Here is a 20,221-nt window from a genome sequence, read left to right as displayed (position 1 = left end):
TGTCTTGCTTTTGAAAACAAGAGAAAATTTTCCAGCTAAGAACCAGAAAACAACTTGAAAAACAGTACCATTCTTCTCAGCTAACTCTTTAGGGACTATTCCAGGGTCAGCTCCTGTGATAACATTTATTTGGCATATACTAGTCTGGCTGAGAGCAAAACCAGTAGCTGAAATAACTTAACTGTGCTTGGAATGCAAAACCTTCAAGAATAAGAATGTCAAATTTAAAAAAAAAGCAAAACTAAATGCCAAAAAAATCCCCTCAAAAAAAACCCAAACAAAACAACCAAAACAAAAAAAAAAAACACACCACCACATCAACAAAAAAAAACCCAACAAAAACCAAAAAACACAAAACCAAACCAAAAAAAAAAAAAAAACCAAAAAAGGAGGGGGAAGAAAAAGAAGTACCAAGGTTACACTGATCACTTAGTTTTGGAGGAGAAACATGCAAGAATTTGTTATACTCTACGAATACTTGCATGGAAATTTAGGAAGGAACTAACTTTTTCATTTTGGATTAAGCCAAGACTGAATTTTTTCTAATTTCATAATTTGTTGTTTTCATTAGAAATCTTATGTAAGTATTTTTATTTGAGAGTAATGTTTATTTGAGGACAGTTTCTAGTGAATTGCAGGTCTTGTGTCAGTTAAACAGTGGAGCAGCCTCCATATGGTGGAAAGGTCTTTTGAATGGTTAGATCCTTTTTAAACACGGAATAGTTTTGTCTAAATAAATATTCCCAGTAGTAAATAACACTGATCTACAGCACATCTGCAAAATCTAGTCATTCTTCTTTCCTCACAGGCTTTCCATTGTGCTTAGGTGTGTGCTGCGAGTTTACTGTGCACAAACACTTATTGAGAACAAAATTTATGTCAATATACTAATCTGACCTCTTGATCTAAACTGACTAGACCCTGGGGTTTTGAGGTTAAGGATGTTTGAATTAATGGCCTCCATGACAGAGTTCAGGAACTTCAACAGTTAAAATTTTCAGAGATATTTTGCTACCATAAATCGAAGCAATTCCAACTTTTAATAGTATTGGTAGGATTTTCAAGTATATCTGAAGGGAACTAATCTCCCATATCCCTTTGGCACTCAGATGGATCTCTTTTTCGGAAAATCCTGTCTATATTGTCTTGCCCATGACTCTTGTGATTTTGAAGGAACTGAATGGATTTCAAGGGCAGAAGGATACAAACACATCTACTGGGAACTTCTGTATAACCCATGCCATGTAGCTTCATCCATTTATTGATCTCTGTCATGGTTTAAACCTGGCTGGCAACTATTAACTCTCAAATTTACCAGCAAAAATTAACTATCTCGGCTGAAACCAGGACACTCTAAACATAATACTCATATTTAACAAGTGTATGCCTGTCTAGTATGTGTGACAAGATATTGAACAATGGAAATGGCACCTTTCCTGGACAGTGTATTTAGATAGTGTATTTTCATTGCTTTATCACTGTTTGCTTAAAATAAGTTTTTTTTTGTGTTGAAATTTAAACTAGACTAGCTTTAATTTCCAGAGGCTTCCAGCAGTGATTTCTCTACCAGATGAAATACTTCCGTTTTAGAATTTTATCCTCCTGAAAACCATCTACACTAGATATATATATAATGCTAGTAATGTGTTCTTCCTTGTGATAAAAAACCCAAACAAACCTTTCACTCTGAGGCATTTTTACTTCAGGTGCTATATCACTTCTATTGCTCTTCTAAGCTGTCGTGGTTTAAACCCAGTCAGGTAACTTGTTCACTCACTCCCAGTGAGTGGTGCCGAGCTGACAACAATCGAGGTCCGTGTCCGTCTCCCCCCCCGCACCGGGGCTCTCCCCTTCCCCGCTCCCGGAGGAACGGGGAGGAGGATCGAGAGAGTGCAACTCCTACGGGTTGAGACAAGAACAGTCCAGCAACAAATCACCACCACTACTATCAGCTAAAACAATGATAAGGGAAAATAACAAGGGAAGAGAATACGATACCACCAGCCAAGAAAGCGAGTTCCACCCGGAAGCCCCTCTCCTTCTGGGTAACTCCCAGTTACCCCCCACCCCGGGCATGACGTGCTGTGGTATGGAATACCTCCCCGGCTAGCCCGGGTCAGGCGCCCCGTCTCTGCTTCCTCACAGCTTCCCCTCCTCCCTGGCAGAGCATGAGCCTCACAGAGTCCTTGGTCAGGGTAAACATCACTTAGCAACAACCGACAACATCGGCTTCACCAACACTGTTCTCAAGCTAGAAGTCAAAACACAGCACTGCACCAGTTAACACAAAGGAAAAACATGACTGCTACTGCTGAACCCAGGACATAAGCTTTCTTCATACCTTTCTTCAAACTGTAGGCACCAAAGATGAAGAAACTCTTCTAGTATCAGACTTGACAGTGTCACACATAGAGAATCACCTCTCCACTGAGAAATGCTTCTCTTAAATTGGATTAAAATCCAATAATTGACTAGGAAGACTTTTGCCCCCTTACTATGCAAATGAAAAGGAATTCAGTCTGTAAGAAATAGGAAGCTTGTTAGCTGGCATAAGTAAAATTATTTCTAAGAGGTAATAAAGATTAAGGTCCACCTTTATACCAAGAGAGCATTTAGCTTGTCTTCTGGGCTAATAAACATTGTCCTGCTATGTGTGTAGATAACATACCAATGTTGTTACGACACTAAGAATCTTGATTCTTGCATGGTTAACTTACAGAAGCATGACAACCATGGGGATGTTGTCAGTGATGCTGTAATGTGTCCTTGTCAGTGCTTAGAATATCTCCAAAATAAAGGAAGGTACATGACCATGTATGGCTTTTGTATGAATATATTAATAGATTAATTAAAATAAAATTTTGAGGGTTGTTTCTTTGAAGCTTTTACTCAAAGATAAGATCTATGATATCTGCCACTTATTATGTTGCTGCCAAATCATTAATATGTGGAAAGAAATTACTGCTAGCTTTTGTTCTAATGAAAGAACTCTCCAGATTTCAACAGTATGTGACAGTTAATTCACATCTTGTCTAGTTTCTGCTGTGCAAATGTTCAACACCCCAGGAATAACTTCAAATATTAAGTGACTACTCATAAGGACAAGCTTATAAAAGGAACAGGTGTATAACTGGCCATGCCTCTATGTGGCAGTCAACACTAAGGATTTCATTAGCTTGATTTAAGTCAGCCTCCCACAGGCAGCTCATGTTGAATTGTTTTAGTTCTGTTATGAACTCCAGATTTTTTTTCCACAATCATAATTTTCTAGGATACAGTTGCAAATGCTAGAGATGTAGACTCTGGTTCAGAGTGTCTGTAACCTTGTTTCTTTAGCTACATTAGGACTCATTAAATTACATGGTCTGATGCAGTCAACAGTTTCAGTAGCTTGGAATGAACACCTATCCACCATTATTAGATACTCTACAAGTCCATCCACCATTTGAAAAACAGTGATTTGATATTTATTTCCAGACCACTAAGAGGAATATTGAACAAGGTCAGGTCTAATACTAATGACTGCAAAACAGTGCTAGCAACATTCCTGTACAGAGGTGGCTCCCCTTTGGCAACTACTTTGAGAGCAGTTAGTCAGTACTTAATCCATTTAACACAAGCTTTATTTGCCTTATGGAAAGTTCATTTTTACATTGGAAAATCCATAATAAAAAGTCAAGTTTCTTACAGAATACTTAAGTATCTTAAGTCCATACATCAAGCAGGAAAACATCAGTAAACTGGTGAAACTCCAATGCTTTGGAAAACAGAATACCACAGAATTAACATTTTTCAGCAAGAGACCTCCTTAACACTAAAATTGTGGAAATTAGCTTTAATGGACAGTATAGATTTAGTTGAATGCAGTTTTCAGGTTTTGTTGTGACAGAATTACATAAAGGATCACTGTGATTCAATTATAATTTCCTTCCTTCAGTTTTATAAAGCTTCTGAGGTTGAAAAAAGGGTCTGTCAATGAAAAATCTTCGTACCCTTTCCCTGGTTGCATATGTTATCTATGTGTGAAAATAAAGTATAAAAAAAATCAATACATTGGAAATGAACCTGAGAAACCTAGGACTTGGAAATTGTTTGATACTTTACTAGGAAAATCTGACCATCCCAGTGAATTCAGCTTTTTAAATCTATCTCATTAGGGGTTTATGGGGTTTATGGGTTGGCTTTTTTTTTTTTTTAATTCCCCCAGTGGTGAGAATCAACTGGTGTTAAAGATACGTATCTAGGATTGGTGTTCACTTTCTCTAGCCTTTATGGTATGACAATTAACTATTTGGTTAATCTTTTAGGTAAGAGATAAAGAGAAATCCTAAAATGAATCATCTTCTGAATCTCATTCTTCAACTTACAAGAGACATGGAAGTGATTAAATGTTAAAGTTGGCAGAGGTGACTCCTATCCCCTAGTATTCATTATTTCAAGGTCTCCTAACACACTCTGCAAAGCTTCTTAAAAGTAGACTTTTGTGGTATTATTTCGTATTATGTTACAATGCATAGTTTCAGGAATAACTGTCAGGCATAAGTATGGTGACAAGGTGGAATAGTGACCCTGAGATATAGTTACATACATCCTAAGAAAGAACTTATCCAATTTAGTTAGAAGATTATTCCTGTCCACTCGGACCTCCTGATACACAGTAGTTACAATTCAGTACCTAAGACAAAGAATGCATAGATTTAAATATAAAGTAAGAAAAAAAAAAAAAAGAGATTCTCAAGTAAATATTTTGTGTCTGCAGTGAGTAACAGCCATGCCACTGAATGCTACCAGATTTTACCCTGGTAAAACATGCAAAACACGCATTTGCTGCTAGGTAGCATGATAATGTTTTTTATTTCCAGAAAGAGTGAAGGTCAAAGGGAGCCAGGCTGGACTAGTGAGCTTGGGTGGTAAAACTGTCAGTTGAAAGACATTTTGTGTTCACTCTATTGCCACAGAAAAGCTGAGATTATCTTGGAGTTACAGCTTCTGAAAAAGTGGAAAGTTGATACATTCCTGCATCATTGCTTTTCAACCCCAAGTCTGTTGTGCTATCCTTAGGATACTCACTGATTCAGTTCTATCCATGGATTAGCACTTTAATCAAGGAAAAATGGAGAAACGCATTTCATGGCATTTCAGATTCCAGTGTGGGGGCAGAAGATGAGCATTTGAACTGGGAGAAAGTGAGTGACTGACTACAAGCATAAGTAATTCTTGTGTCAAGACTTTGACAACTCGTTTGTTGGAAAACCAATTTTACTGATTACAGTCTACACTTAATAGATGTGCCATCCAGGGATGTGTCAACTCCCTTGCAGCATACCAATTAATGGTAGTTACTGGTGGTGAAAGTAGCTCTTTTAATCTTATTAAAAAAGTGGCATACAATATAAATTCCGTTGTGGAAATGTCTGAATGAGTTTTATCTGCTGAAAAAAAGAACACCACCATATAATAACACACTATACAAAAACCTGCCAGCCTCCTTCTGCTTTTTAACTAGCTATCTTTTGCTTTCTGATAGAGTTCACACTTTTAAAATCATAGAATCATAGAATAGCTAGGGTTGGAAAGGACCTTAAGATCATCTAGTTCCAACTTTCTCAGCCAACTTTCTCATTGCCATTTATGGCACTTTTTAAATCATAGAATATAATTTATATCTGTCCTGAGTTCAGCAATAGCAGTCACTTTTCTCCTTTGTGGTAGCTGGTGCAGTGCTGTGTTTTGACTTCCAGCCTGGGAACAGTGCTGGTGATACCAATGTTTTTGGTTGTTGCTAAGTGATGTTTACCCTGACCAAGGACTTTGTGAGGCTCATGCTCTGCCAGGGAGGAGGGGAAGCCAGGAGGAAGCAGAGACGGGGAGCCTGACCCAGGCTAGTCAAAGAAGTATTCCATACCACAGCACGTCATGCCCGGTGTGGGGTGAGGGGTAATAGAAGTACTTAGCAATTACACATCTTTTTTCTCCTTCTCGTGTGGTCAACCTGTGAAGGAAACATTCTTTTCCCCTCCCAGTCCTCCCCCCCGACCATTTACATTTGAGAGTTTTTGAATGGCCTCTTAATGCTGTTGAGACTTGTTTGCTGATCGTGATGGGAATCGCCATGTTGGCACGCATACAGAGTGTGTTTTGCCCACGACTGATTTCAAGAGTTAAGCAGAGTCAGGTCTGGGTTTTGTCTGGCGCCAAACGACGATATAGGAGGACCAAGAAGTTTTCCCTGAGACTGGACAGTCATGAGTGGCAGGGTGTGTGGGATAGTATGGGCAAGTATCTAGGTCAGTGGGCCCCTCCAGTACTTTGGAATTTCACCACCGAACAACCGCAAAATCCAGAAGAATTAGTAAAACACTCAAATGAGGTGTGTGGTCATTCTGGCCATACCAGAGACGGACAAATCATGGCAATGTGCTGGGGCTTGGCCTATGCTTACAGGGCCTTGTTCAACACTATCCAGCACCTTCAAAAGGAAAAAAATGTCGGTGGATCTGAGGGCAAAGCAGCAGTCAACACAGCTACTCCAGCTCCAGGCACAGCAGCTTCACCACCCCCAGCGACAAGTACAGTTGCTACTCAAACTTTGGTTGCAATGAACAGCGCAGCTACCCCAGTGGCAAGTACAGCAGCTGCTCAAACTTTGACTGCAACAGACAGCGCGGCTACCCCAGCTCCAAGCACAGCAGCTACACCACCCCCAGCAACAAGTGCAGTCGCTACTCAAACCCCAGTGATAATCACTGCAGCCAAACCAGAGGACCAATTTGTACCAATATCGGTTGCCCCTGTACGCAAGAGAAAAAGAAAAAAAGAGGCAAGAAGGGTGAAGCAAGACAAAGAAACAATGTATTCACCACCCGGTCTAGCATCTGATCAGGAGTCATCATCACATGACGAAGAAGAAGAGGTAACTTCTTGACCTTGGACCTCAACCGAGCTACGGAACATGCAAAAAGATTTTACCCGTCAACCAGGGGAGCACATCATCACCTGGTTGCTCCGATGCTGGGACAATGGGGCCGATGATCATGAACTAGAAGGTACAGAAGCCAAGTAGCTGGGATCACTTGCTAGAGAAGGGGAATTGACAAAGCAATTGCAAGAGAGAAAAAGTCCCTCAGTCTTTGGAAGCGGCTCTTGGCAGCTGTGAAAGAAAGGTTTCCGTACAAGGACGATGTTATGAGTCGTTCGGCCAAGTGGACTACTATAGACAAAGGCATCCAGTCTCTGAGGGAATCAGCCATCGTAGAGATGATCTATCATATCAAGCTGAATAATGGGGATATACCCATAGATCCAGATGAAGTTGAATGTACATGACCCATATGGCGAAAACTTACACGGAATGCACCGTCATCATATGCCCATTCATTGGCAACAGTAACCTGGAATGACATAGTACCACTAACAGTGGATGAAGTGGTTCATAAACTCTGAGAGTTCAAAGACAATCTCACCCCTTCCATCATCTCAGCTGTGGAAAAACTGTCCCAGGACCTCAAACAATTGAGGGACGATCTATCTGATTTATCCAGCTCCTCACGTGTACCAAAACACATCTCAGCTATTAACAAAAGGCGTCCTATTGTTCGAGAGAGGAGATACAGGAGGTATACGCCACGGGCTACTCTATGGTTTTACCTGCGGGATCATGGAGAAGACATGAAAAAGTGGGATGGAAAACCTACTTCAGCTTTGGAGGAACGGGTGAGTGAATTTAAGAGGGGAGCAAGGGCCAAGACTGATCATCCTAGGAGAGCTACGGCTTCATTCTCTGGTGAGCAGTTTTCCAGATGGAGTGGAAGAGCTGATTTTACTCCGGCTCATGTGATAATGAAGAATAATCCCTTTCACCGCGACTTAAGTGTCCAACGCTGTAATGACCATTAGAGGGGCCTTGCCTCCAGCCAGGTGGAGGTAGGGGACAATTGGATTTACTGGACTGTGTGGATCAGATGGCCTGGCACATTAGTCCCACAGAAGTATAAGGCTCTAGTAGATACCGGTGCACAGTGTACCCTGATGCTATCAAGCTGTCAAGGGGTGGAACCCATCTATATTTCTGGAGTGACAGGAGGATCCCAAGAGTTGACTGTGCTGGAGGCTGAAATCAGCCTGACTGGGAGGGAATGGCAAAAGAACCCTGTTGTGACTGGTCCAGAGACGCCATGCACCCTCGACATAGACTACCTCAAGAGAGGGTACTTCAAAGACCCAAAAGGGTACCGGTGGGCTTTTGGTATTGCTGCTTTGGAGACTGAGGAAATTGAGCAGCTGTCCACCTTGCCTGGTCTCTCAGAGGATCCTTCTGTTGTGGGTTGATGAAGGTCAAACAACAAGTGCCAATCACGACCACAACAGTGCACCGGTGGCAATATCGCACCAACCGAGACTCTCTGATTCCCATCCATCAGCTGATCCGTAGAGTGGAGAGTCAGGGAGTGATCAGCAGGACCCGCGCACCCTTTAATAGCGCCATATGGCCACTGCGAAAGTCTAACAGAGAATGGAGACTAACAGTAGACAATCGTGGCCTGAATAAAGTCACACCACCATTGAGTGCTGCTGTACCGGACATGCTAGAACTTCAGTATGAACTGGAGTCAAAGGCAGCCAAGTGATATGCCTTGATTGATATTGCCAATGCATTTTTCTCAATTCCTTTGGCAGCAGAGTGCAGGCCACAGTTTTTTACTTGGAGGGGTGCCCAGTTCACTTGGAACCGACTGCCCCAGGGATGGGAACACAGCCCTACCATTTGCCATGGACTGATCCGGACTGCACTGAACAGGGGCAAGCTCCAGAACACCTGCAATACTTTGATGACATTATTGTGTGGGGTGATACAACAGAAGAAGTCTTTGAGAAAGGGAGGAAAATAATCCAAATCCTGCTGAAAGCCGGTTTTGCCATAAAACGGAGTAAGGTCAAGGGACCTGCACAGGAGATTCAATTTTTGGGAATAAAATGGCAAGATGGATATAGACAGATCCCCACAGATGTGATCAACAAAATAACAGCAATGTCTCCACCAACTAATAAGAAAGAAATGCAAGCTTTCTTGGGTGTTGTGGGGTTCTGGAGAATGCACATCCCAAATTACAGTTTGATTGTAAGCCCTCTCTATCATGTGACCCGGAAGAAGAATGATTTTAAATGGGGCCCTGAGCAACAACAAGCCTTTGAGTAAATTTAACGCAAGATAGTTCATGCAGTAGCCCTTGGACCTGTCCGGACTGGGCCAGAGGTAGAAAATGTACTGTACACTGCAGCTGGGGAGAATGGTCCTACCTGGAGCCTCTGGCAGAAAGCTCCAGGGGAGACTCGAGGTCAACCCCTCAGCTTTTGGAGTCAGGGATACAAAGGATCTGAGGCCAGCTATACCCCAACTGAGAAAGAGATACTGGCAGCCTATGAAGGGGTCCGAGCTGCTTCGGAAGTGATTGGCACTGAAGCACAGCTCCTTCTGGCACCCCGGTTGCCCGTGCTGGGCTGGATGTTCAAAGGCAGGGTCTCCTCTACACATCATGCAACTGATGCTACATGGAGTAAATGGGCTACACTAATTACACAACAAACTCGAATAGGAAATCTCAGTCATCCAGGCATTCTAGAAGTCACCATGGACTGGACAGAGGGCAGAGATTTCAGAATGTCACCAGAGAAGGAGGTGATGCGTGCTGAAGAGGCCCCACCATATAATAAACTGTCAGGAAGTGAAAAGCAGTATGCCTTGTTTACTGATGGCTCCTGCCATATTGTGGGAAAGCATCGGAGATGGAAGGCAGCTGTATGGAGTCCTGGACTACAAGTTGCAGAAACTGCTGAAGGAGGGGGTGAATCGAGTCAGTTTGCTGAGGTGAAAGCCATCCAGCTGGCTTTGGACATTGCTGAACAAGAAAAGTGGCCAGTACTTTACCTCTATATTGACTCATGGATGGTGGCAAATGCCCTGTGGGGGTGGTTGAAGCAATGGAAACAGAGCAACTGGCAACGCAGAGGTAAACCCATCTGGGGGCTGCACTGTGGAAAGATATTGCTGCCCGGGTGCAGAACCTGGTGGTGAAGGTACGTCATGTAGATGCCCATGTACCCAAGAGTCGGGCCACTGAGGAACACCAGAACAACCAACAAGTGGATAAAGCGGCTAAGATTGAAGTGGCTCAGATGGACTTAGATTGGCAACATAAAGGTGAATTATTTTTGGCCTGGTGGGCCCATGACACTTCAGGCCATCAGGACAGAGATGCAACATCTAGATGGGCTCATGATCGAGGGGTGGACTTAACAATGGGCACTATTGCCCAGGTTATTCATGACTGTGAAACATGTGCTGCGATTAAACAAGCCAAGCGGTTAAAGCCTCTTTGGTATGGAGGACAATGGTTGAAGTATAAATATGGAGAAGCCTGGCAAATTGACTATATCACACTGCCGACAACCCGCCAAGGCAAGCGCCATGTGCTTATCATGGTGGAAGCAACCACCGAATGGCTGGAAACATACGCTGTGCCCCATGCCACTGCCCGGAACACTGTCCTGGGCCTTGAGAAACAGATTCTGTGGTGACACGGCACCCCAGAGAGAATTGAGTCAGACAATGGGACTCATTTCCGGAATAACCTTATAGATATTTGGGCCAAAGAGCATGGCATTGAGTGGGTATATCACATCCCCTACCATGCACCAGCCTCTGGGAAAATCGAACGGTACAACGGGCTGTTAAAAACTACACTGAGAGCAATGGGTGGGGGAACTTTCAAGCATTGGGATACACACTTACCAAAGGCCACCTGGTTGGTCAACGCCAGAGGATCTGCCAACAGGGCTGGCCCAGCCCAGTCAGAACTTTTACATATTGTAGAGGGGGACAAAGTTCCCGTGGTGCATATGAAGAATTTGCTGGGGAAGACAGTCTGGGTTATTCCTGCTTCAGGTAAAGGCAAACCCACTCGTAGGATTGCTTTTGCTCAGGGACCCGGATATACTTGGTGGGTAATGCAGGAAGATGGGGAAGTCCGATGTATACCTCAAGGGGATTTTATTTTAGGGGAAAACAGCCAATGAACGTAATTGTATGCTGTTGCCTGCTGTGTAATATTTTTATGGCCCATCAACTAGATGTCTCCAGGTCACCAGCGACTAGCCCTGACTTCCCTCCAGCCATCATCCCAACAGAGAATGTTATTTTCTCTTACCATTGTTGTCGTTGGTGGTAGCGGTGGTGATTTGTGTTGTACATTGGTTACTGGACTGTTCTTGTCTCAACCCGTGGGAGTTGCACTCGTTCGATCCTCCTCCCTTTTCCTCCAGGAGCGGGGAAGGGGAACGCCCCGGGAGGGAGCCTTGATTTCTTCAGCCCAGCACCACTCACTGGGAGTGAGAGAACAAGGTGTCTGGCTAGGGTTTAAACCACCACAGTATCATAACCTAATATATAATAAAATATATTTTTTAATAATTTATAAGATACATTAAATATTTTATACATATAAGACATACACATGTATGTATATGACTTTTGAAAGTCTTCAATTTCTTTTTATAGTCCCCCAAAACAATGGAGTTCATAAAAGGAAACTGCAGGTAAGCAAAATGCCCAGTAGCTCAAAGTCTGTAAGATGCAACCTCCTTGTGAAAATCTGTTATTCCAGAAGGCTTGCTTCCATGTTGCAAGAAGTCAGCACATTCTGAAGAGTGTACTACATGTGGAAATGAACTAGGGAGCACAGGACTACGACTTTCCTCTGAAGAGAGGCAGTGTTTCAATTATCTCAAAATATTTTGAGAATGTCTGTAAGTAATAAGAAAACTGAAGCTGAACACACTGAGATATTGGAAACATTCTTTGGGTTTGTTTTCTTTTGTTTTAGAGAAACCAAAGTTTTTAGAGGAAATTGGAAATTCAGAGGGCAAGATTATTTCTACCTATTCTGATTTGTTTTGGTTTGTTTTGTTCAGTTTTTAGTTTAACTGCACTTGTGGTGACCTTGAATGTACTTTCTCTGAACATGTACAAAACAAACATCCCCACAACAGGAATGATTAAACAGTGAATTTGATCTTTCTAGATGTCTAGGACAGGTTTGATATCATAAAAATATGCTCCATTCTGGATGCATCTTCCTAACAGCTGCAGAAGGCATCTGTCCACTTCCATGGACAGCCAATACGGTCAGTTGCAAACACTCCAAACACTACATATACCTCCAAACCCATGGACAGTAACAGATTTACTTATTTTTACATGCTGTGAGCATCTTCACTGACTTTGGTGGAACTATTCCCAGTGCATAAAGTGAGGCATGTGCATGAAATCTAGGCAGCATTTGGGCTTAAGACATTTTCATTGTGCTCTGCAAAAGACTGATGGAGGAGCTAATTTGACTAATGCCAGCATCCTTTTCACTAAAAGTATACTTTTGTATACTGTATATGTTCAGCAGTGGGTAGTTACTGATGACTTTTTTGCTGCTCTAGTAGCCTTTTCAATATGTAAATGTTAAGTATCAGTGAGCTGGCATTTCTTACTTTAACTGGCATATGAATAGGCTGTTCCTCTGTAGCAGTTCCAGAAGACTGTTATGGGCCTGAGCTGAGTAAAATAGGTGCAGATATTTCAGTAAATGCAGAAATTGCTAGCACCATCTATTGGTAAAAAATATAGAAAATTGAAAAGATTTTCACAAAATATGCATGTACTCAAATTAGAGTCTGATTGAATAAATGAGTGCTCTTGTTTTAATTATTTTAAATGCCATTAAAATATATGTAAATAAATCTTTTTATAACCAGACATTTCGTCTAGGGTTTGCATCTTATTGAAAACACTTGTGACTTTAAAACGCTCACTGTTTTGTAGAAAGTCCTGATGAGTCTCTAAAAACATTCTTTCCTTGGAAAGGCTAACCAACCTGGGAAACTGGATGGAATCCTGGCTGTAACACAGGTTTTAAAAATTAATTAAATCTTAGTGTTAGTCTACAGAGAGAATATTATGCCTAACTAATATTTGTATTTTATTATCCAAATGTTTTCATTTTCTGCAACAAAGACAAAAGACACCAAGAATGAAAGGAGTTCAGTACCTGTAGAAACCGAGAAAAAGATTCCTGAGGAATAGCTGGCTTTGAGTTAGAGAGCATTGTCACTATGTTGTCATCTAGCCCATACATGAATGAGCTCATATTCTTATTGTGCTCACACATTGACTCAGGTACTGCAGTAATAAAACCGAGTGAAGGACTTGACAGGCTTGACAGATAAGACACATGTTGATCTGCTCTTGATATGTTGATATATTGACTTCTGTGTGATCTTTGAAAAAGACAGAGACACAAAGTACGGCATGTTTCAAATGAGATTTCTAGTGGCTAAAGCAGACTTCTGGAAAAATATTTATAGGTCTCTTATACTGTTGCATGTCAGAGCGTTTCTTCAGGTAGTGTTCCTCTGGTTCATGAGCTCAGAGCCTTTTACTTTTAAATCAAGTTTTACTGCTATCTGATATGGAATTGCAAAAACTGAATGAAAAATGACTGTGAATATGGTGGAACATCCACAGCTAGACTTTATTTTTCTTTATATTCATGTTTTACACAACAGTACAGGGAGTTTATACACAAGGTAATGTGTAGTGGTAACATTGTGAGGGATTTGATAGCAGTGACTTTTTTTCTTTCTGATATATGGTCTATCTCAGCATGAGCTGTTCTGCATTTTTCTGTCATGGCTAGTCTTCAATTCATCCTGGTAAAGTTACTTTCAGAAACCTATTCTTCCCTTGTGGGATTGCCAAAATAACTGGTAGGGCCCCAAGCTGAGGCTAAAGATAATATTTGAATTGTTTCTATGAAGCATTTAATTATGTTTGAAATTCTGATTGAAGGTCAGGATGCATGGGAGCATAGAAGTACTCAGGTTAAGTTTTTAATACATTGCCAGTTATAGTAATCACCAGGGAAGCAGAGGCAAGAAGATATTCTGATTCCAAGTATAACAATGAGTAGGATGCATTAATTTCTTCACCTTGAACCTAATGTACCTCAGCAGTTCATTCCTTTTCTCAAGAAAATAATTCCAAAGGAATACCTTAGGAACTGTTAGGTGGAAAGATTCAGAAGATTTTTACAAGGGGTGTATTCTGTCATGGGAGATATCCGGGGGCACTTAAAGGACATGCTAAGTAAAGGCAGAAGGGAGTCTCTGGGCACTCTCTTGGTTCCTGTGCCCTTCTGTGGAGTTGAAGGTTCTGTAGCAGTTTCCCCTGCTGCTGCACAGAGTACAACCTTTGGGGGCCTGGTCATCAGCAGTCTCTGCCTTCACATCTATTCACTGCCTCACATATGCTACCTGCTTCTTTGGCAACACGGTGATCACTGGAATTAAGTAGCTTAAAAACAGTCCTAGAAAGAGAGATTACTTTCATCCTATCACTATTTATAGGGTGGACTGGGTTATAGGGTGACCCTGAAAATAGCTATAGAAGATCAGGGAGCAGGGTCACAGACAAATGAAAGATATGCTTGTGGCTTTTCCATTGAAGTATGTGTCTTGTGGAGTCACATGATAGTTTATTTTACAAGCAGAAGAGCAGGAGTGATGTAACAGGTCTAAAGTGTTTCCAACATCTAAGAAAGATGATGGTTAAACTGTGTTCTGTTTTTTTTGCTTTTATCACACACTTTCTGTGTCTTCTTAGAGAAAACGCCCTCAAATGGGTTTATTTGCTGATAAAATTGCATCTGTCCCCTTCACCTCAGAAAAATGTGCTCCAGATTGAGTAATGTATTTTACCTGCTAATTAGAATTGGTCTCTGCTAAGGTGAAAGCAATCACAAGGGACACAGCAAAATATGAAAGAATTCCCAAGCTAGCTCTGAAAGAGTTAGTACTAGGATAAGGAGAGCCTCATAAGCAAAGTCTAGTCCTTATTATTAGTCTAACACAGCCAATTAGATTGTGTGAGTACTGTGTTAGTATAGCTAGCACACTTATTAATGCGTAACTTTACATTGTACATACCCCATGTGGCAACCAAACTCTGCCATATACCACAGCCTTGACAGGGAAAACCAACATCAAGTCCACCTGGTGGAATTTGAGCCAGTGCAATTGGAAGAAGGAGAAAAATTAGCAGTTCCTATGTGAATTCTAACTGGTACTGGTTTCAAAAGTCCTGTGTCAAAGCACTTAATACTATATAAATAATATCCCAGTTTCCTCTTTGGGTCAGCTGTCATGTGTTTTCCCCTGAGGTTAGGAAAGGAAACCTGAATATAATAAAGTCTAACGTATGATAGTTTATATTCATTATGGAAATATTTGCATCATGTTCCCTTGCAGAAAGCATTCTTTTTCATTTTTTATCACTAAGCCAGCTTCAGACATGAAAAAAGCTGTAGCTAGAGGGGGTCCTCTTTAGAAGGCATTTCAAAATTCCTGAAACAAAAATAAACTATTGAAAATAATGAGCTTTTGATATAGGATCTCAGTAAATGTTATAGGGAAATTTTTTTGCAACATTGTAATCACATGAAAACTTTTTCTCTCCTGAGAATCAGTATCTTCTTGCTTATCATTGGATAAGACTCAGCAGTTGGTTACAGTGCTCACTGACCTTTTTTACTGGATCATCTTCCCCCACCTCCCCCCCAAAAAAAAACAAACTGTGCTGCTGCATCATTTGCTAAAAGAATTGTCAACCAAATAAGTGAATCTCAAAAGCTCTTTGTTCCCTCTCAAGTCTTCTTGCCGTGCATAAGCACTGTCATTGCCCAGCTCTACCTTCCGTCTTGCAAGCAAAGCAGGCTTTGTAACAAATCTTTTCAATCCAAACTAGCTGTTTCCTATTGCTGTTGGGAGTTTAAACTTTGTTTTCTTGAAATAAAAGGTACAGATAATAGAGATTTTGATTTTTGGACAGTCAACAGTTTAAGTAACAATTCATAAAAGAAGCTGAGTCTTCTTAATCAGCTATATGCATCTCAAAATCCAACTGCAGGCTAAACCCAAAATGTTCCATGTGAGAAGTCACACGGGAGTGCTTTAACTCAGCTTGGGTCAAACTAAAAGTTTAGGCTTAAGATAGGAATTAATCTCAATTTAAGTCATAAAGACAAAATCGCATATACAGAAATCAATTTGTTATTATTATAATTTTTAATGAGAAGTCAATATTTCTTAAAGGGTGTACATGGATTGTATAAAAAACAACCTTCCAAACACCATTTGGCTGCCTAACTGTCATCTCCCAGCTCTGATCTATCATAAAAACATTCTTTAGTTTATTCCGATATGGAAAAGAAAAAAAAAATCTAGTTTTTACAAAACAATAAATTAGTATTACACCTAATTCCACTTTTCTCCCCTTGCTGAAAGTCAGTGCAATAAGTAGACTTTGCCTTCTTGGTATAACAGAAATTGAACCATTCCATGGTTGCAAAATAATTTCACAATCATTTTACTAAATCACTAAACAGATAGAATCACATCAATCTTGCACAGTAATAGTAATGCAGTATATATATATACTAGGTTAATGAGATAAGCTCTGACACTAAAGCTTTTCAGTGGGGATTCTAATATGGTTGAGGATACTCTTTCATTCATAGTCCTATTTTCAAGCTCTTATCCATTTGCAGAGTATTGCCTTATGAGGTGAAATTTGTCAGGCTGCATCCAAAAGGTAGACTATTTTGTGTAAGGAAAACTTGCAATATTCTCTTTTATTGTTTATAAGAATACAGCTATTTCTTCATGGTGTTCACATATTTCAGTCCTTTCTTCTTTACGAGCATGCTCATGCTCTTTCTCTTCCCTCTCCCGCGCCTTTGTTGTTAGCTCAGAAATTATTTTGTTTTTAACAGAACAGAAAACAGAGTTTTCCCAGAGCACAGGTTGTGCTTGGCTATGTTACATACAAGCGAAAGAGAAAATGAGAAATAAAGGACGTGAAGTACATCATTTTTCAGACTGATATAAGAGGCTGATCCTGTAGTGACTCTGCATGCAGAATATTCATTAAGAGCAAAGCAATACAGAATGCCCATACAGTTGGCCACCCTGTTGGAATAAATATAGCTGGCATATAAACCTGAATGGACTGTTGATCTGGCTGTCATTTCTAGATGATCTTGATCTTAAATCTGCTCCCTTCTGTGGCCACTGCTGTGCCTGACATTTTCCGTAATGACACTAGGTAAAGATCTATTGTTTCTCCAGAACAAGTAGGCTTCATCGGCAGCGAGGAATAGCTCCACTGGAGGTGACTTTCAAGTACAGGATATACACTAGTTTAACAGGTTGGGATATAATTCAACTTGTTTTGCACACAAAGTCCCTGCCAAACTGGCAGGGCTGGAAGAAGGGCATTTCCCTCATAGCCTCTTACCTTCCTCCTAGTCTCTGAGGTATGATGGCCCAACTACCCTGCTATGGGAGCCTGCCCTACCTAGAAGCTACCATGTTTCTACAGCACTTCCTAGAAGGACCACTGGAAAAAACATGAGTGCCCAGAGAAGAGCTGTTAAGGAAGATGTCATAAAAACTCTGGGAAATACTTTACAGAGAGAGTGTTTTGGACCACCCCCTGGTGAAAACAATGCTGAGAGGTGTTTTAATAACAATGCAATTTTACTGGAATAAAACCAAGGGTAATAAAGGGATCTTAAATCTGTTGGAAAAGGGCAGAGCAAGGTGCAAGTACTTGGATAACAATTGTATATAGATAGATTCTCCATTTCTCAATGTCTTCAAATCAAAGTAAACACAATTTGAAGAAGTGTGCTTGAACCAAAAGTAAGCTCATGATTCGCTACGTAGAGACTGGCTGAGATCCCTGCCTGTATGCATATTCTCAGTCAGTAAAATCCCAATCTACAGCCAAGTGTGTGCAATCTTGAAATCCCAAACTGCAGCTCCCTGGGACATAAGTGTACCCCGTTTTTGCTCAGCCTACGGTTCACTGCGGGTGGTAGGTGCTGCCTCAATAGGCCAGATGAGCTGATACAACTGGTAGTCAGAAAGGGTTTCACTGGTTGTTCAGTCCCATCATCAGCTAAGCAGATAGGAAAAATGTGTGTAGTTAAAAGTAAAAACTGAAAATTTGCGAACAGATTAAAAAGAAAGATAAAGCATATTTAACAATCACATTTCTCATTAGCTACCACAATGTTTCAGTTAACTTGGCCTTTCTCAACTTTGGTCTGTGTTGCCCTGGGGAGTTTCTTTTGTTCCTTTTTTTTAACATAGTCTCTCTCTCTTCCTGTGCTCGCTCTCTGGCAGGACTGTGAGAAACCCTTTTTCCTTTGTCCAGTTTGGAATGTTAATTTTTATTTTTTTTTTAAATTTGCCCTCCAGGAGAACTTTTTCCTTATTTTTTCACTTAGAAATCTTGTCCATATCTGACACCAATTATCATAGCTTTTCTCTCTTCTATTAACCTCTGCCAAGGGATTTGAGGTATCATATGTAGACAGAAATATTACACCCTGCAGTTTTGGGAAACTGAATTTCCCTTCCCTCCTCTCCAGTTTTCCCCTATCTTCATTCCCATTACAATTTTTAATGTGTTCTTTTTACCTCAGGTTAACTACTCTTATTTATACCATTTTTCAAAACTGACAAGAATGTATGTTTCATGTGTGCTAAGAAACAGTTATTGTACAAACAGCTGATTAATGCCAGAATGACCACTTGTCTTGCAGCACTGTATATAACTATGTAGAAAAAAGAGAAAAACAGAAATAAACATCTAGGAATGAGTTGTTAGCTGTCCAAAGTATCTTCCCACTTGCCACAGATACTAGCAATTTCAGATTGGACTTTGTCATGTATTTATTTTATGGAAAGACAAAGTAAATGATCAGACAGTTAAAGCAACAGTCAAGATTAGCTTATGTTGCAGAAAAGTACAGTTACCTGATGGGACAGCACAGCTACACTTCACATTCTGCCCATACCACAGTGGCATGATCAAACTGCATGCATATGCTATTAGCCAGGCACTTTCTTTGAGAAATTACTTAATTCTTCTACCTCTCTCTTCTTCTAACTTTCTATGAGTTTCTTTGAAACCCTATTCCCAATGGAAAATTTAGCATTAGCTTTAGAAGTTTCTTAAATCTGTTTGATAAGGTAAATCTTAGCGCATCTTACTGAACTATGCAGGCTTTTTATTGCTGGGGGGGGGGGGTGTAAAATTTTTATTTTTTAATTTCAAGGATTTTGTAGTCTCTAATACATTGATTTTGGACCACAAGCATTCTAATCTCTTTGTAAATATCTTTACTTGATTGACAGCGGTGTGTCTCAAGAGACACTGGGAGCTGTAGTGTCTTATTTAAAAGTTTTCCATCCCTGTCTTCTCAAATGACATTTCTGAAAATATCTATCACAAGACACTGTCATTGGACAAATAAAGGACCTGCATGATAGCAGTTCAGATACACACAGACTCTCTGCTTCAATGACAGGTCCTGCTGTTGGCTACTTAATATAATAGAAGAGTTCAGATCTGTCAATAGATGCGGAGGGAAGGACACAGGACAGTATCTGAAATGGCACTGCACATGCTCAGTGGAGACAGGAGAGCTGTCTGTGTGGAGTAAGTGCAGATTGCAGCAGAGATAGAGCTCCTTGGGAAATGATAACATTTGTTGAAAGGGCAAGAGAGACATCCGCTCACAGAACTTGCACGCGGTTAGATGTGCATCAGTACAGTGCATGCTTTATAACAATTGTGTGCTTATTTTCAAGTGAATCTCTGTGCTTTCTTTACAGGCTTTGTAAAGCTTTTTATGGTATTTCTTCCAGTTGTGTCTGTTGTGGTTGTTGGTTTTTTGTTTGTTTTGCTGTTTCTTTTTTTTTTTTTGAATGGTGAAATTTTCTTGTCAAAGTAACTTTAAAGGGAAGAATTATTTTCTGCTTCAGTATTGCTCTTGGTTTTATCCAGTAGACCTTGCCTAACAGAATAGATGGAAAAAAAGCAATAGGGGGAAGGAGTGGGCTTTCCTTAACAAAACAACTAAGAGAATAAATCAGTCTGGGGAGGTTTTCAAAGATACTGTGAGGCATAAATAATTCTCCCATGCCTTGTTTCCACAGTAATGAAAGAAAGATAAGTCCCTACACCTGAAGGATCTGTCTTGATTTTCACTGAAACCTGAGATCCAAAGTGTTAATTTTTACAGTATTTAGAAGCATTTTAAGCACA

Source organism: Pezoporus flaviventris, unplaced genomic scaffold, assembly GCF_033815535.1.
Source record: "Pezoporus flaviventris isolate CSIRO_AGI_PZ_B2104156 unplaced genomic scaffold, CSIRO_AGI_Pfla_v1 ptg000007l, whole genome shotgun sequence".
NCBI classification, from domain to species: domain Eukaryota; kingdom Metazoa; phylum Chordata; class Aves; order Psittaciformes; family Psittacidae; genus Pezoporus; species Pezoporus flaviventris.
The sequence above is the reverse complement of the archived record's forward strand: the minus strand, read 5'-3'. Positions refer to the sequence as shown.